The 15,335-nt window shown below is 41.6% G+C and overlaps 1 long non-coding RNA gene across 1 annotated transcript; it reads right to left on the bottom strand.

Moving 5' to 3' along the window:
* Positions 1 to 3,761: 3,761 nt before the first annotated feature.
* Positions 3,762 to 15,019, bottom strand: LOC142601527 (uncharacterized). The gene is made up of 3 exons (XR_012835044.1): positions 14,977 to 15,019; positions 11,576 to 11,723; positions 3,762 to 3,850 (listed from the first exon to the last, which is right to left on the bottom strand). It is a non-coding gene; the product is annotated as an uncharacterized LOC142601527 (long non-coding RNA).
* Between the last annotated feature and the right edge of the window lie 316 nt (positions 15,020 to 15,335).

The following is a 15,335-nucleotide window of genomic DNA, read 5'->3' as shown; positions in this document are numbered from 1 at the left end:
TCTGAATAGCACGGACCAGTTAATCAGCCTTTTCTTCTTTACTGTTTAAGGCTGTCATCTAAAAGGGTTTATTCTCTAAAAATACATCTATATTTAATATGAAGTGATGAAATTTTGTTGATGAAAACACAAGCAGAAAAAAAGAATTGCTTTTCAATGAAATCCTCAGAGATAGAATTAAATCCAATAAAAATAATAACTTTTGTCATTTTCATGGGAAATCAGCTCTCACATTCCATAAGAAACTTTGCTAAACTTTTTAAGCAGCTGTGAAACTGAGGTTAAAATTGTGCAAAGGTTGTTGGTGATACTTGCCTTCAAGGTAGAGTTGTTTCTATGGTCAGTGAGAACCGACTGTGCAGAAGAGACAGCAGGGGTTAAAGTTCAAAAGTGAAAGCTTTGGGGTGTTAATATAAGAAATTTGGAATGTTTCAGGAGGAAATTCCTGAACCTTCTGCCCTGCGACAAGTATTTAAATAATTGATACTGCATTGCACTTGTGTGCACCGGTACGGCACAAACCAGAACATCACATTCTTTCACATAATTAATTAACTAAAGACTTCCAGAATCTGAAGTTTGCTTGCTTGCTTGGCATTCCCTCAAGGTTACAAGGTATGTCTTTGCTACCTCAGCAATGGACTTTGGCATTAAGTCCTAAATGAGACTTAAGCATAGATTTAAGATGTATGGTTTGTATGAAAAGGAAGAAAACTTAACCAAGGATTACAAATAATATTTTTATATCCTTAATTCTATTTTAAATACCACTTCCCTTACAATCTTCACTCAACTGTGAAGTGCTTTTTTTCAAATAGAAATAAATAATTTAACAAGTATTCTTACCGAGAAGATGGTTTGATGTCTGTTGAGAAAGTCTGGGCTATAATATTGCAGATCTGATTTACAGAAAATAGGTTATCTAATAAAAACTCATTACAAAAGTGACAGGATTGGAAGGGAGCAGGATGGGTCATTTCTCATAATTAAGTGATACATCACTGATCCTAACGATGTTAAAAAAAAAATCAATAGGTTTTTTTATTTTTGCCTTCATCCTAGGCTGATAGATTAAGATCACTCTCTTTACTCCACCTGGGCTTCCGCTTCACAAGTAATACTGAAGAACACCCCGTTTCCCTTTTAATTTGGTCCCACTTACGTGCCATGACCCATCGGAGATCAATCCAAGGGTAATGATAGTGCCTAGCCGCATCGGTGCCCTACTGTTTAAATTCGGCGAAGAGACAGGTTGAATGCACACCTAGACAGTCACGAAGACAGTCCAATACGTGTGTGATTTAAACAAATTATACAAGACTGGATAATCTTCTACTTGTACAGAGTTCTTCGGTTGCTCAGCTGCCTAAAGCAAGACAAGACGTTAGGAGCTGGGCCAACTCTCCTTCAGTAGAGGTAATATGGGGTGTAACAGAGGTTCAGTATCACGACTTTTGGTTTAAAATATGAAAGGGACTGTAGATTGCCACAGTGTGAATACTAATCCTGGGCAAGGTGAAAAAATACTCTTACTTCTATATTTCCTCAATGTTGGGTCTCATTCTACATTGGACAATAACAAGTACCTGCCCCATTGTCAGTAACCCGCAGTCTATGAACCAGATCCTGCCAAGCATTCCCTGCTGCTGTAGCCAAAAGCCCTTTAAAAACTTAAACTAGAAAGTATCAGCAACTGCGAAAAAAATACACTACCACAAATTATATATTTGTGTCTTTAATAAAGGTCTGACATGCTCCAACATTTTAATCCATCTATAGGGACCGCGGTGTTTTAAAGACCCTACGCACAGAAGATGGGAGGGTGTTGCCTATGTTTTGCAAGTCAGCAACTATGGGAATTAGTAAAGCAGGCAACCATGAAATGGTATTTGTAGTAAGAACAAATAGAACTAAAAAAGGTAATACGTTTTTACGTAAGATTTAATAAATAAATAAAAAAAACCAACAGTAAAACCCTGGTAAATTTACTGCAACTGGAAAGGTTAGAAATATTAGAAAAATGACATAAAAGGCTAACAGACTATATGATGTCATTTTAAGTCCCTCCCTGGCTCATGCCTTGTCCTTTAAAATACAGCAGCATCTTAGATTTGGAAGGTCAGGAGAAAAAAAAAAAAGATACATTTGTACCACGTCCTGTTTCTTCTCCCATCTCATTGTTTTCTTTGCTGTGACCTGATGAGAAATCATTAGCCTGAAAACTGAACACAAACTTCATAATCAAGATCACAATGGGGAAGAATTACTGAGTAACCTCAGCAGAAGCTGCTTAATTTTTTTTTTTCTTTGCAGTGACACCAAAGAATGAATATTTGGACTCATGGAAAATTAGAAAGAAAAGAACACAAGATCGTGATTGGAAAACGAGCACCTGAAAAAATTGGGCTTTCTTCTTCCACATAAAAAGAAGTCCCCAAATTATAGAAACAGAAAACTATAGATGAAGTTTCTCTGGAGAAGAGAAACTATACCTGAAGAAGAAAAGAGCTGAATCTGAACGAGGACCGTGTGTTTCCTGTGCCTACTTAAAGAAGGAAGGAATGAAGCAGAGAACTTGGGTTGATGGCAAGTGGAGTACAAACAAGTAAACGGTTGAAGGCAAATGGTGGAATGCTACTTGAGATGAGGGAAAGCCGCATACTCTTTCCCTTTAATGCTGTGAGTCTAGAGATCATTTTTTCCTTCTTGCTATATACTTGTTCACCAGGCCAGTATTTCTCCTCTAATAAAAATTCATACATGCTAAATCTCCAATGAGTGCAGTTAAACATCATATATTACGATTAATGCACCACCCCCCACTCTATAATGTCACTGAAACCAAACTTCAACATTTTCTATTAATGCAATATAAATAACCAATCAACAGCATATGGTAATGCTAAACCGAGGAGATGAGTCACCATATAAAAAGGATCTTTTTTCACACAGAGGAAAGATTAAGCACATCTTTAGCGATAGAATCATGAGAATAACTTAACCATCAAGATTAAACAAAGTCCAAATACATTTCAGATGCACAGCTGAACAACATAAGGGCAGCGGGTGATTCAGAGGACTGTGTACAGGGAAATACTTCAAAACTGGGATACTGGCAAAGAACTGAGTGTAAAGGGACTGGATCATCCCTCTACATACTGGTCTGAACAGAAGGTGTTGCACAGCCATACCATTTGCAGAAGTTTGTGGAGACACTGTAGGTTACAGCTACAGAAATGTTTTTGGCACAGCCCCAAATGGTTCCTGTTACAATTAAGTATGACGAACCATTAAAGAAGATCTGCAGCAAGCTGCTTGCCTAAGCAGGGAGTCAGGAGAGGATCAAGACGTGACTTTTTCCCCTTGTGTTTCTTTTCACTTTGAGAAGAGTTGCTGCAGCTACCAAAACGATGAAGAAAAAAAAAGATCTTAATGGGCAAAATGCCTGGAGCTCATGAATTACAGAGAATTACAGTGACTTTCCCAGTCGCTGGAGAACGATGATCAGACTGAGGTGGGGGGGAAGCTGAAAGGAAACTCCCTGTTGCTATGAACCTATCAAAGGAGCGAAGATGACAACACCGGTAGGAGAAAAATATTAAAATGCTGCTCAATCTTGGTACTAAAATTTGACATAAAAACCTCAACAACAACAATGGAAAAAACCCACCCCACCCAAACCCAACAAATAACAGGAAGGAGTATTTTACCTGTTTCCCAGGTTTCGGTGCTGGGAGCAGATCCATGGTTTGGCCTTCTCCTGTTTGTGCACCAGTGATTCCAGGTTTGGTCCATTGCTCCCTTCACCAGGACTGTTGTGTCTGAGCTGGCAGCACCCGACTGCGCCAACCTGGCTGTTGGGTCAATATAATGCCTGAGTATCTGTCCCTTATAGCCTTGAATTTTTATAGCAACTTGAAATAGAAAAGATTTTAACACAAATATTATGGAACGGTTAGAAGGAAATGAGTAATAGGATACCCTTAATGAAAGCAATCAACAGTAAGTCAGAGAGCTCAGCAGACATTTATATATGTATGCCAGAGAAAGATTTTCACATAGGGGAAACTGAAAATAGTAAAAAACCCTATTCATCATCATTAGTAAGTATTTTTACAGGAGTTTGAGGGGGAGAGGGAGGTAGGGGAGAAGCAAAAGCCCCGACAGAAAGCTGTTAATGAAGGATAAGAACTATCAGCTCCAGACCTACTGAAAGATTTGAGATGAAGCAAGTAAGTGTTGCTGGCTTCCCTTTCTCATATCACTCTACCACAGCCAGAAGTTTTGCAATTTTTTTCCTGTCACTGTACAATATATCATCATAACCGGGCTTTGATAATACAAAGAGCACATAGTGAACAAGTATTCTACAGTCCTTATTTCTTCAGATTTTGTATCATTTAGGTTTTGAGAATATTCACATATTTTCTTTTATCCTGACAACTCTTGATTAGAGACAATTAAAACTTCTCTGGGTTGGCCAACAAAGCACTCTCCCTGATCCTTTAACATAAATTCTGTTACTGAGTAACAGTGTAAATATGGTAGGTAATTTATGAGAGTCTCCAGTACATTCTTCTTCTTTTTTTCCTAGATTTTTAAATAAAGCACTAGCTATAACATCAAAACATTTGATAAATGACCAGAATATAACCAAGCTCAACTAAGAGCAAGCTAGAAACCTTACTGCTATGAGCAGTCAGCAGCTGCTCCTCGGTACTGAGCCGGGGGGGGGGGGGGCAGAGCGTGGGGCAAACCATACATCTTTGGGCTTCACAGCTACCCGAGCCAACTTGCTGCGGAGAGGAAAAAGAAAACCAAGGCACCTCCTATGCTCGTCCTGCAGGCACAGAAAGCGGACCAATGTCCCTATTTTGATAATTTCTATCAATTTGCTCCTGAGGAAGTAAATACTGGTGGTCTGAAGGTCTTGACATGAAGTCTAGAAGATGAGAGCAAAGGTCTTTCCCTTGTCCTTGTAATTTTTAAATTGGACAGTTCCTCTTCATCTTGTGTGGTAACTGTTACGTATCCTGGATAGACTAAACCAGTTACTTCGAACTGCACGGGTAGTGCTGCTGCTTCCCCTGCCCTCCCCTTCCAAAATGTTCAGATCTCCAAGAGGTCAAATGATATTAAAAAAAAAAAAGGGGGGGGGGGGGCAAATCCTGATATGGTTATAATCAGTATAATCCCACAGAAATATTCTCAAAGCTTTTATAACAATGCCTGAGTTCAAGGTGGAAAGACTTAAGAAAAATCCACTGTCTTCAGATGCTAAAACCCACACTATTTGATAAATAGGGATTTAGTTCCAATTAACGGGTTCAGAAGCGGGATGATTAAAGAAGAGAAAGCTCAGAGAATAATCAGCACTAATTATACTAATGCTGCTAGTGTAATTAATCAGTTTTGCAACCTGCAAAATTAAGATAAAGAGCTATAAGATCTAGAGATGAAAAATCACTATGTAGGAACCGTGGATAGTCATTATCCAAAATAACACATTAACACCAGTTGCTCTTGGGGATGGTTTGTCTCTTGTCCCCTTTCTCCTGGCTGCTAGAGTGAGAAAGCTGCTCCGCTCTCGCTCGCTTTTCAGCCCGAGGCTGGGAGAGCAGCCATGGGAGCCCCTCCACTGCCAGCCATAGTTTTTCTTGCCCTGCCACTCTTCTCTTCCATTTTCCTCCTACTGAGACATGGCCATGTCCCTGTCTCGTGGCCGGCACGTCAAGGGAGGTGGTTCTGCCCCTCTTCTCTGGTGAGACCCCACCTGTTACCAGCTCTGGGGTCCTCAGTACAGGAAAGACATGGACCTGTTGGAACAAGACCAGAGGAGGCCACGAAGGTGATCAGAGGGCTGGAGCACCTCTCCTGTGAGGACAGGCTGAGAGAGTTGGGGTTGTTCAGCCTGGAGAAGAGAAAGCTCCAGAGAGACCTTCTAGCAGCCTTGCAGTACCTAAAAGGAATTTATAAGAAAGATGGGGACAGACTTCTTAGCAGGGCCTGTAGCAACAGGACAAGGGGCAATGGTTTTAACTAAAAGAGGGTAGATTCAGACTAGATGTAAGGAAGACATTTTTTATGATGACAGTAGTGAACCACTGGCACAGGTTGCCCAGAGAGGTGGTAGATGCTCCATCCCTGGAAACATCCAAGGTCAGGTTGGACGAGACTCTGAGCAACCTGATTGAGTTGAAGATGTCCCTGCTCATTGCAGGGGGGTTGGACTAGGTGACCTTTAAAGGTCCTTTCTGACCCAAACCATTCTATGATTTGTCTCAAAGCCACCAAGTGGGCTCTTGGCCACACATTGAGGCTTGTTTCTCTCTCTCTTTTTTTTTTTTCTTCCCCTAACAACTGTGTCCATCCATCATCTGTTTAGTACTGGTCTCCCTCCAGCTACAGGGGATATCATGCTCCAGAAAAATTCAGATTACCTCCAAAAGATATTTTCATTCCCTAGTTTCACACTTCAGATCACTATGAGATGTCCTAGCAGAAAAAGTGGGAAGACAGAGAGAGTAGAAAGTCCAACATCAGTCCATAGCAGGTCACGGGAATATTAAAGTATCCCAGACACTTAAAATGTCTGTAGTGACCTAAAAGGACAAATAATATTAACCTAATATAGGTATCTATGCACTCAAAGAACTCACGTGACAGACTGTTGTTGTTTATGAAGCTATTTTTCGAGAGCATATAAAGTTCTCTTGCACTGTGCACTAGTAAAATAAACTATAAAAATAATGTTACAGGGACATGAAAACTATAAATCATAACAATAGAAATTCATGGATGTACCTTTGTCTAACGTGCTGTCCTTGAGTCCTCCTGTTATGTTTATGTAGCGAATACTCTCAAATAATCTGTGATTTTACATATTAGCTGTAAAGCGATGGTTGGCATAATAGATGAGTAAATAAAAACTGTTCATCTCAATTGTGTTTCAACATTAGTTTTATGTTGTCCTGGCCCCATAAGTTTAAGGAGTATCCTTAGCACTAGTTCAAAGTAGGTTTTGTGATTTAATTTTATATTTATGTCTTTACTCAGCTGCAAGAGATTTTTCCAATAAATAAAGAGAGTGGCTATGAATCTTACGTTACAGCTGTAAATTCTTGCAGCAGGCTACATTTTTAGTGATGCAAAGGCTGGCGCTCGTGGGTTCTTTCACGATAAATATATCAACGTCCGTCTGAACCCCTTGGTGGAAATATGGCTTCAATTTTTTTCTTAAAAACACGGATCAATCATTGTTGCCCTTGCCTATTCTTTTCTGTCAAACACTTCAAATGCGTTGGAGTATCTGTAAAAAGTTTGAGAAGCACTTTGGTTACATGTCTTACAATCCTATTGTATAATGTTTAACTTCAGCGCGGCTCTTGCTCGCTTTCTTTGAGATATACAAAGGAGCTGAACCGCACTTAAAGTTGAACGTGATTAACGATAATCCAACAAATTCAACAAACTTTATAAAGTAGTGTGAGGGCTCTTCTTGCCTGCAGAATACGCCATGATCAGGATCTAACAGGTCCCTATGCCTTTGGGCTCTAGGTTATATATTCCATGTCCCTGGAAGAAAGCACTGAATGTCCTACCAGTAGATACAGGGGAGAGAAGAGTGGTTTACCCACTAAATTGGCTAATTTTTCCATTTAAATTGATGAGAATTTTGTGCTTAGGACTACAGTGTCATTAAGAACATTTTGCAAACTAATTTCAGAAAATTTCCAGTTTACTGCACTGGCTAGAAACAGTTTTTCTATCCTTAATGAATTTATTCAGGCTTTTGTTAGATGAGTAATTCTTCCTTACTTTAAAAAAAAAAAAAAAAAAAAAAAAAAAGAAAATTCCAGACCAAGGAGACCTGGAAAGCCAGTAAGAATTAAACACTTAATTCTTTAACATGGTATTCGGGTCTTGCCAACTAGTAATAAAGGAGAGCCAACATCTTTTCTGATGTCTAAGTCTCTTACCAGATTTATATCAACCCTTGCAGGCGGATTACAAGATAACTCTCCTAAAATTCAAGAATTTTGTGACTCACTGAAAGAAAATTGCAAAGGAGAGAAAGACAGGAGGAGTGAGCTTCCCCTCATGTGAAGTCTGATACTGGAGCTTTTTTGCCAGTGACACGCTCATGTCTACCTGAAATGTAACGCGTGGAAATGGCTTTGATCCTTTTCTCTCTAATGATCTGTTCAGTTGGGAACCTTGTCATGAAAATGTGACACTACTGTCTTGTTAATGCTCACCTTATGGAAGAGGTATTTTTTGAGTGAAAGCATCAAAGATATTCCTTAATCTAGTTTATGGGAAAGTCTCTATTTTATTGCCATGTACACTAAAAAACTGCAATATTTCAAGTTATAGTATTGCACAGGTGAAGTCAGCACAATATAACCCATCAGCGATTGCCTGGACAGCCTCAAAGATCCCAGAAATTGAGAAAAATCTATTTGCAAAGCAATATTATCAATATTTGCTTTGACAAGTAAACGCTACCTTTTTCTCAAGAAAAACCCAGACTGATTTATGAACAAAATTTCTTTGGACTCATTTTAAAACAAAAAAACCCGCAACACTGCGAGCAGGAACGAAGCTCCTATATCGCAACACGATCAAAAAAGCCTGTCTGCACCGCAAACAAAGCATCTTCCAAATGAGAACCCCCCTGAGGCGAGAACACCGCGTCACGCGGAGCCTGGGTAAATAACCGCGCTGCCTGCCATAGGAGAAACGCACCCTCCGGGAGCAAGGACCGCGCGCCAACGCGCGCCAGGACCACGAGAGCCGATGGCCTCACGCGCAATCTGCCTACCAGCCATCGGACGAGGCAGCTATTACAACAGGCTGTACAGCCACGTGGGAGACGAGTCTTTCAGAGGTAACGGTGACAAATTACGCGCTCTGTCGTTGAATAATTCCACTGAAATCAGTGGATTTCCATCTCAGCATAAGCGTGCATATAAGTACGTGTACGCATCCGTCCTACCTGAAATTATCCTCATGTACACAACCCTTCTCGATCACGTCACCTGGAGTTTCATCGAAAGAAGTCTGTATGAGACTCGAGCTAATAAATAGCACGGCTTACGAAAGGAGGACATGCTGCTTCCTACAAATAAGAAATTATTATGGCTTCTTAAATGAGTTGTCTATGATACACTACAGTGAAGCAATTCACGTAAGGAAGAATATAACCCTCAAAAGTAATTTGTTTAAGCACCCTTGTGATGCACAGAGACATAGAAAGAGAAGAAAAAAAAAAAAAGAGCCCTGACAGAAGGCACTACCAGGGCTGCTGGCAGGGCCACACCACACGAGTCCAGAGGAGTAGGGGCTGGGGAAGTGCTGGGCAGTGATTTCCACTGGGAAGCAGGGCCGATGCTTTCTCCAATATTCACCAGGAGAAGCTGACACAGAGCCAGGAGCTATTACTCCATCAGACCCTGCGGAAACATCCCTTTCCCGTCTGTTCCCAAGCCACAGGCTCCAGCCACAGTCAAGGACTCGCATCTTGCCACACAAAAGCAATTGTGACTGTTCTGGGGCAACGGTGCACGGTGCCACAGCAGTCGCTCACACTGCTCCCTGGGGCGTCGTTCTTGTTCCCAAGCGTGCCCCTTGCCTGTCCTCGTCCCTGCAGCAAACGCGAGTATTTCGGGCACCCCCATCACTCCTCCTGGCTCAGCGGCAGAGGGAAACACTGATGTAAAACATCGTAAAATGTCAGCGGCAAGGCGCAGAAGGCAAATACGAGCTCCGCAGCAACTGGAGCCTCTGCAGGTCTTCAGCATGCGAGCGCAGGTGAAGCTCTGGAAAGGAAAGGCAAGACTTTTGGTAGCTTGCCTGCTCAGAGCCAGCCTTGTACAGCTCAAGCTGCCTCAATTCATGCTGCAGTGACAGATGCTAACATTTTTTACTGTCAAAATCTGCCACAGGTGGCTACGATCATCGGGTAATGGGACAGCAAGAGCCCCATCTGCAGCCTTTCGTGGCAGTCAGCAATGCTGGCTCGGGGCGCAGCAGGGCTCCTCGGCAGCCCCACGTGAGGTGACGGGGCAGCTCGTGCTGCCTGTGAGCAGCTGGGACAGGCACACGCAGGGACGTTTGGCTGGGCAGACAAATCGCACCTTCCTACCCGGTGATGCGGCTGTTGCCGATGGGATACTCGCTGCAACAAAAGCAGAGTAAAACTAGGAAGAAGAAATCACAAGGGGTTTATGAGCTCTTACTGTAGCTTTGTTTTACTCAGCATCAGTCTCAAAATGCTAGCATTGCATCGGTTAAGTGTGGCGTAACTTGCAAAATGTAACGTAAGCATAGAAGTACTCAGAATTCTGGTTCCAGGCCGTTCACGGGCTAACCAGAAATATTTCTAAACCAATTCAGATTAGCAAAAAAGCATACTGAAAATCATAGTCTGCGTGTGGGTATGTATTACTAATGATAAAAAAAGAAATTAATGGCATGAACTTCTTGCTGTGAACTGCTTGCCTGCTTCTAGCTGCTAACTAGCAGATGTTCACATCTGAACCCGCTGTTTTTCACATATTGCCCTTATCCAGTGAGCTTATAATATAAATGAACAACTACAATATAGCAATCTATAGCTGAAACATTAGTTAATTAGGAGCTACCCTAAATATTATGTGGCAATAAGTATAGCCAGAGAAGTAAGAGAATTTTGGAAATCCAGACAGGTATGTCTTATTTTGTGCAAAAGAGAAAATGCATACTTAATAACTAAAATTTAAAACACGATAATTTTTCAGTTTGTCTGTGCTTTTGATTTGATAATACAAAAAAATGGGAGATCATATTCCTTACTAATCCACATCAAATGCCTATTATTTTAGGCAAGCCGTTCTCATACGGAGCCTCAAAATCACTACCCAGCCCATTTCCAGGGACTGGATGCTCCAGCTGCAGGAGAGGAGGATTACACAAAAGACATCCTCAGAAGTGCTTTTGAAAATAAATCTGATTTGGAATGCTGAAGGAAGGAAAGGTACTCATTGAACGCCTATTTGCAAATGCTCTCAGAGAGCGAACGCAGGTATGCCAGTGGCATATGATGTTAATGCATAAATATGAACGCCAGCACGTAGATATAACGAAAATGAGCGTTGATATCCCCGAGTGGCTACAATTCAGTGAGATATCTGCAATGAGATGTGAGCGACTGCCAGGTGAGATGACAGGCACTGGCAGACAAATTCCAGGTGCTGGCTCCGACCTGCCGGTTTGTGGCCACGAGCCCTTACTGGGAACGGTCCAACACGCAGCTGCCATGGTTACAGCTCATCCTCTCCCCTCAGGATGACTTGCTCTTTTCTGTGTGAGGTACAGCTATGGGAAATGCACAGACAGGATACAAAATGAGTCTTTCCTTCCCTAAATCCATATCCTTGAGTACAAAGGAAAGCTAGCTTATGCAGACACCTGACCGTACTGCTGCCTCCTGGCCAGGACCGAGTAAAGCTCATTTTAGCACTAAAACATCTCCATTCAAAGGATCAAACCAGAAAAAAAAATTCGTTATACATGTAATGCTTAAATAACTTACATTCCCTCCAGAAATAAAATGGCTTTTGTGGATGGCTACTTTGCACAAATTTTCCGAGTGTCTTTCGCAGCATCCAAGACAGGCGCTTGCAATTTGAACGCTTGCTCTTATAAACAGGTCCAAAAATCCCCCAACAACAAACAGGCACCTTCCACATAAAAACTGATTTCTTAACAGAGAAAATTTACATACATCTTAAAAGCAAACAGTTTAGTGCTATACACACAAATAAAAAGTTTAATTAGAAGAAAGAAGTCATGAATAACATAATGACTAATTAAATTACTAAAACTCTACGAAATAAAAAAAAGATTCCAGTTTAGGTACTCGTTGACTTAAAATCTGTTCTCAGACCTAGAAGGAGCACAGCTGCTGTAAGGGTCCAACAAGGGCAGATTTTAGATCACATAAATTTAGATTTTTTTCCTCTTAGCAACTTAATAATCATGAAATTATATAACAAATCTGTAAACCAATTACCAAATGTCAGAAGGTGCCCTGATTAAAATACACACATCCCCTGGAACGTGCCATATTCACAAATTAGCCATGTGTTATTTATAGCTCCTCAAGGCACAATAATGCACAAAGTGGTAATGAAATCTGAAAGCCTGAATATCTCCCTTATGTTTGAAAGCAAATCCCATGAGACCCATCTGTAGTCCAAACTGGGGGGGGGGGGGGGGAATCCTTTCTAAAACAAACAAAAACCCTACAAACAACCTTTCCCGCCTTGGTAGTTTCATACTTGGCATTTCATTTTTAAAATTATTTAAGCCGCAAATTAAAATCCTACCATGCTCTTTGCTCCCACGCATTCATTTTATCAAAAGGACTCTTTGAAATGCCGCCTTAATTTTGATTCTCCAACACCACAAAGCACAACCCAAATGCTCTAAAAAAAGACACATTCCTCTTTATGGGTGCGATTTGCACTCGTGAAACCCGAGTTACGTGGCGTGCCTCGTTCTCTCAGCGTGCGGCTGCGTTTCCTTCCCGGCCCAGCTGCCCCCGGCCCTTCACGGGAAGGCCAAGGACACCTTTACACTTATTTCTGTCCGTGCAAGGCTGAAATCGTACGCATCCCAATTCCTGCTGCAAGTTCCCACAGTGATATTATTGAGTGTTAACTCTGCTTCCTTCTTCAGGGAGATACACCTCGTACAGTGCACCATTTTCAACATCCGTATGTCAAGATCCGTAAGGCGTCCGCTATGTTACCTCTGCCTCCCTCGCTTCCCACTCTCCCCAGTGCCGACTTTTGACTCTCTCTATTTTTGTCCCCTATTTTCTCTGTTCGTTATTGTTCAGAACTATTACTCTGCTTCTCATGTAAGTTTTTCTTCTCAAAAATCATGTATTAATATTATTTTTTCTTCTTATGGTCCTATATACATGTAATATATCATATGCAGAACAGCCTTTTTGAAACATATGGTAATTACTGCACTGAAATATTTTACACTCATCCGATTTGATGCAGTCAACCTGTAGCATTAAGACGTGATTAATTCATCATGTTGTAACATGAGCGCAGAGGCACAAAACAAGGATAAATGAAGGAGACTGCCTCTTTCATTTTTTTTGGCACATGAGCCAATCCCCAGGAACGCGTGGTGGTTTTGCCTTTTTGTCCACGATGAATGCAAACACTGCAGAATTGCCAAAAACATTTGAAGGTACAACAGAAAACTGAAATATGTTTCTAACACTTTATTGGTAAAATAATTAGTATCACTACCTTTCAACTCCCCGACTCAGTAACATCCTCCTCCTACCCCAGGCCTTTCCCCAAGAGTCTCCTCCATCCATCCCCCCTCTATATTTTAGAGGCTCATTAATATTTTAAGCTAGAAGCAGACTCAAGCCACCTCTCCATTGTGGACAGAGCAGCGTATAACTTGTGGGTGCTTTAAGCCTGTGGTTATTGTCCCTTACGGGTGGGATGGTGGCTTGGCGAAACCAACCTCGTCAGTGCTAACTACTCAGCAAGCGCATTGACAGACCTCTCGTCAGTGGGGGGGTCAGATATGAGTTAGATACAGGGGATTTCTGGCACGGGGGAGACCTCTTTGGGCTGTGTCTCCGTTCGTTACTAATAAAGGATTTTTCTTGCTTAGTTTCAGAGCTGCTGGATGGGAGGCTCCCGATTCTCCCTTGGGGAGACCTTTGTGCAAGCTAATGGATTGCCCTGTCGAAAAGAGTTGCGTTTCCTCCATTTCACTGCCTGCCCCCCCAGGCCGATTTCTTTTTGTGACTTAAGAGCTGACAGTGCAATCTGCACACATTCGTTTGCGTCGAGCTTTCACGCTGAAACCTGTGACCAGCTCTATCAGCTTCTGCTCTCTGGAAGAAGCTCGCGATAAACTGCAAATGCACTTTCCTACTGCAAAAAGCTTTCAGACCGCCTCCGGGCCCGAGAGGCGACATTCACTCTGTGGTTATATCCTGCCATAGGACTTGCAGAAACCTTCCAAATTTTATTTTCAGTAAGGGATAGTGGAGTCTTTCCAGAAAGGATCCCACCTTCCAGGAAATCCCCCCACGCCTTTTCTGGCCGGTGGTGCCATTGCACAGACGTACCGTATCCTGACGGCTCGCTCTGTGCTCCGCGCAGCCGTGCCCCAAAGGGCTCTGCCTGCGTCAAGGCAGCCTGCAAATGTCTCCCCCAAGAATACCCATCGAGTCATAGATATGAGGACGATAATAAATCAAGAAATGTAGTCAGGGACCTAATTCTTGACTTCAGACTGCCTTTGGCATCATTCAGCATCGTGGTGTCAGCAGAGACAGGAAGTCTCTCTTTTTATGGAGAGGTCAGAGTTCAAGTATCTTAACTTCAAATTTTAAATTATCATCGTAAAAACCATGCTTTTACTATTTTGTTCATTCCAGAATGTAATTACCTTTTCTTCCCAGGACTGAATGGAGATGCTAGCTGGTAAAGATTGTCTTTTGTTAGCAGAAGCAGACTCTATAAGCTATTGTGTTGTTAATTTTGCAGTTATCTTGGCTTCCTTAATATCATTTGGCTATTTCTTCTCTTTACGGGTACCTTATTCTGCTTGATTCTGTTTCACTTTGAACCTCCATTGATGTTGGGGATTTAATGCATTTTTTTATCATACTGTGCAAAACGCTGATGGAATCTTTGTGCAGACTCTTTGGCGACAGAAAAAGGTTATTATTATCCTCCCCTTTCTATTGTATCTCCAGAAATCTATGCACATGCTTTGTAGCCACCCACTTTGCACAGGAACATGAAGAAATATTTTTTTTTTATTCACTACAAAAGCATTTTTTTAAAGATGTGTCTTTATAATTGTCCTTTTTAAAATTTGTGCATGCATAATGCATTACTTTTAAAGGGGACTTGAATGAATTGCCCCAATTATACATACCTTATCACTCAAGCTGCTGCTTAGCTCAAAGGTGAAACCATCTGCGGTGAAATCAAAAAGTCTATATTAGATTTGAACGTAGAAGGAGAAGAATTTCATTCACTGAGGGCACTGATGAAAGAGCCCCATCTGCAATCTGTACCACTCATCCAATTACTCCTTTTCTGGCATTTTCAAGGATGCTAAACCCGCCCAGACTTTTTATGACCCCAATCCACCCAATACTCAATCTGCAAAGGCAGAGAAGAAAGAGTAAGCCCCCGTTGCCCCCCTCCAGACGGTTTCCATACTTCCATTAATTCAAACTGCTTTCTATCTGCTATCCTGACTTATCAGTGATCTATGGCAAGGATCAGCAC

The sequence above is a fragment of the Balearica regulorum genome, chromosome 4 (genome assembly GCF_011004875.1).
Source record: "Balearica regulorum gibbericeps isolate bBalReg1 chromosome 4, bBalReg1.pri, whole genome shotgun sequence".
NCBI classification, from domain to species: Eukaryota; Metazoa; Chordata; class Aves; order Gruiformes; family Gruidae; genus Balearica; species Balearica regulorum.
The sequence above is the reverse complement of the archived record's forward strand: the minus strand, read 5'-3'. Positions and strand labels throughout refer to the sequence as shown.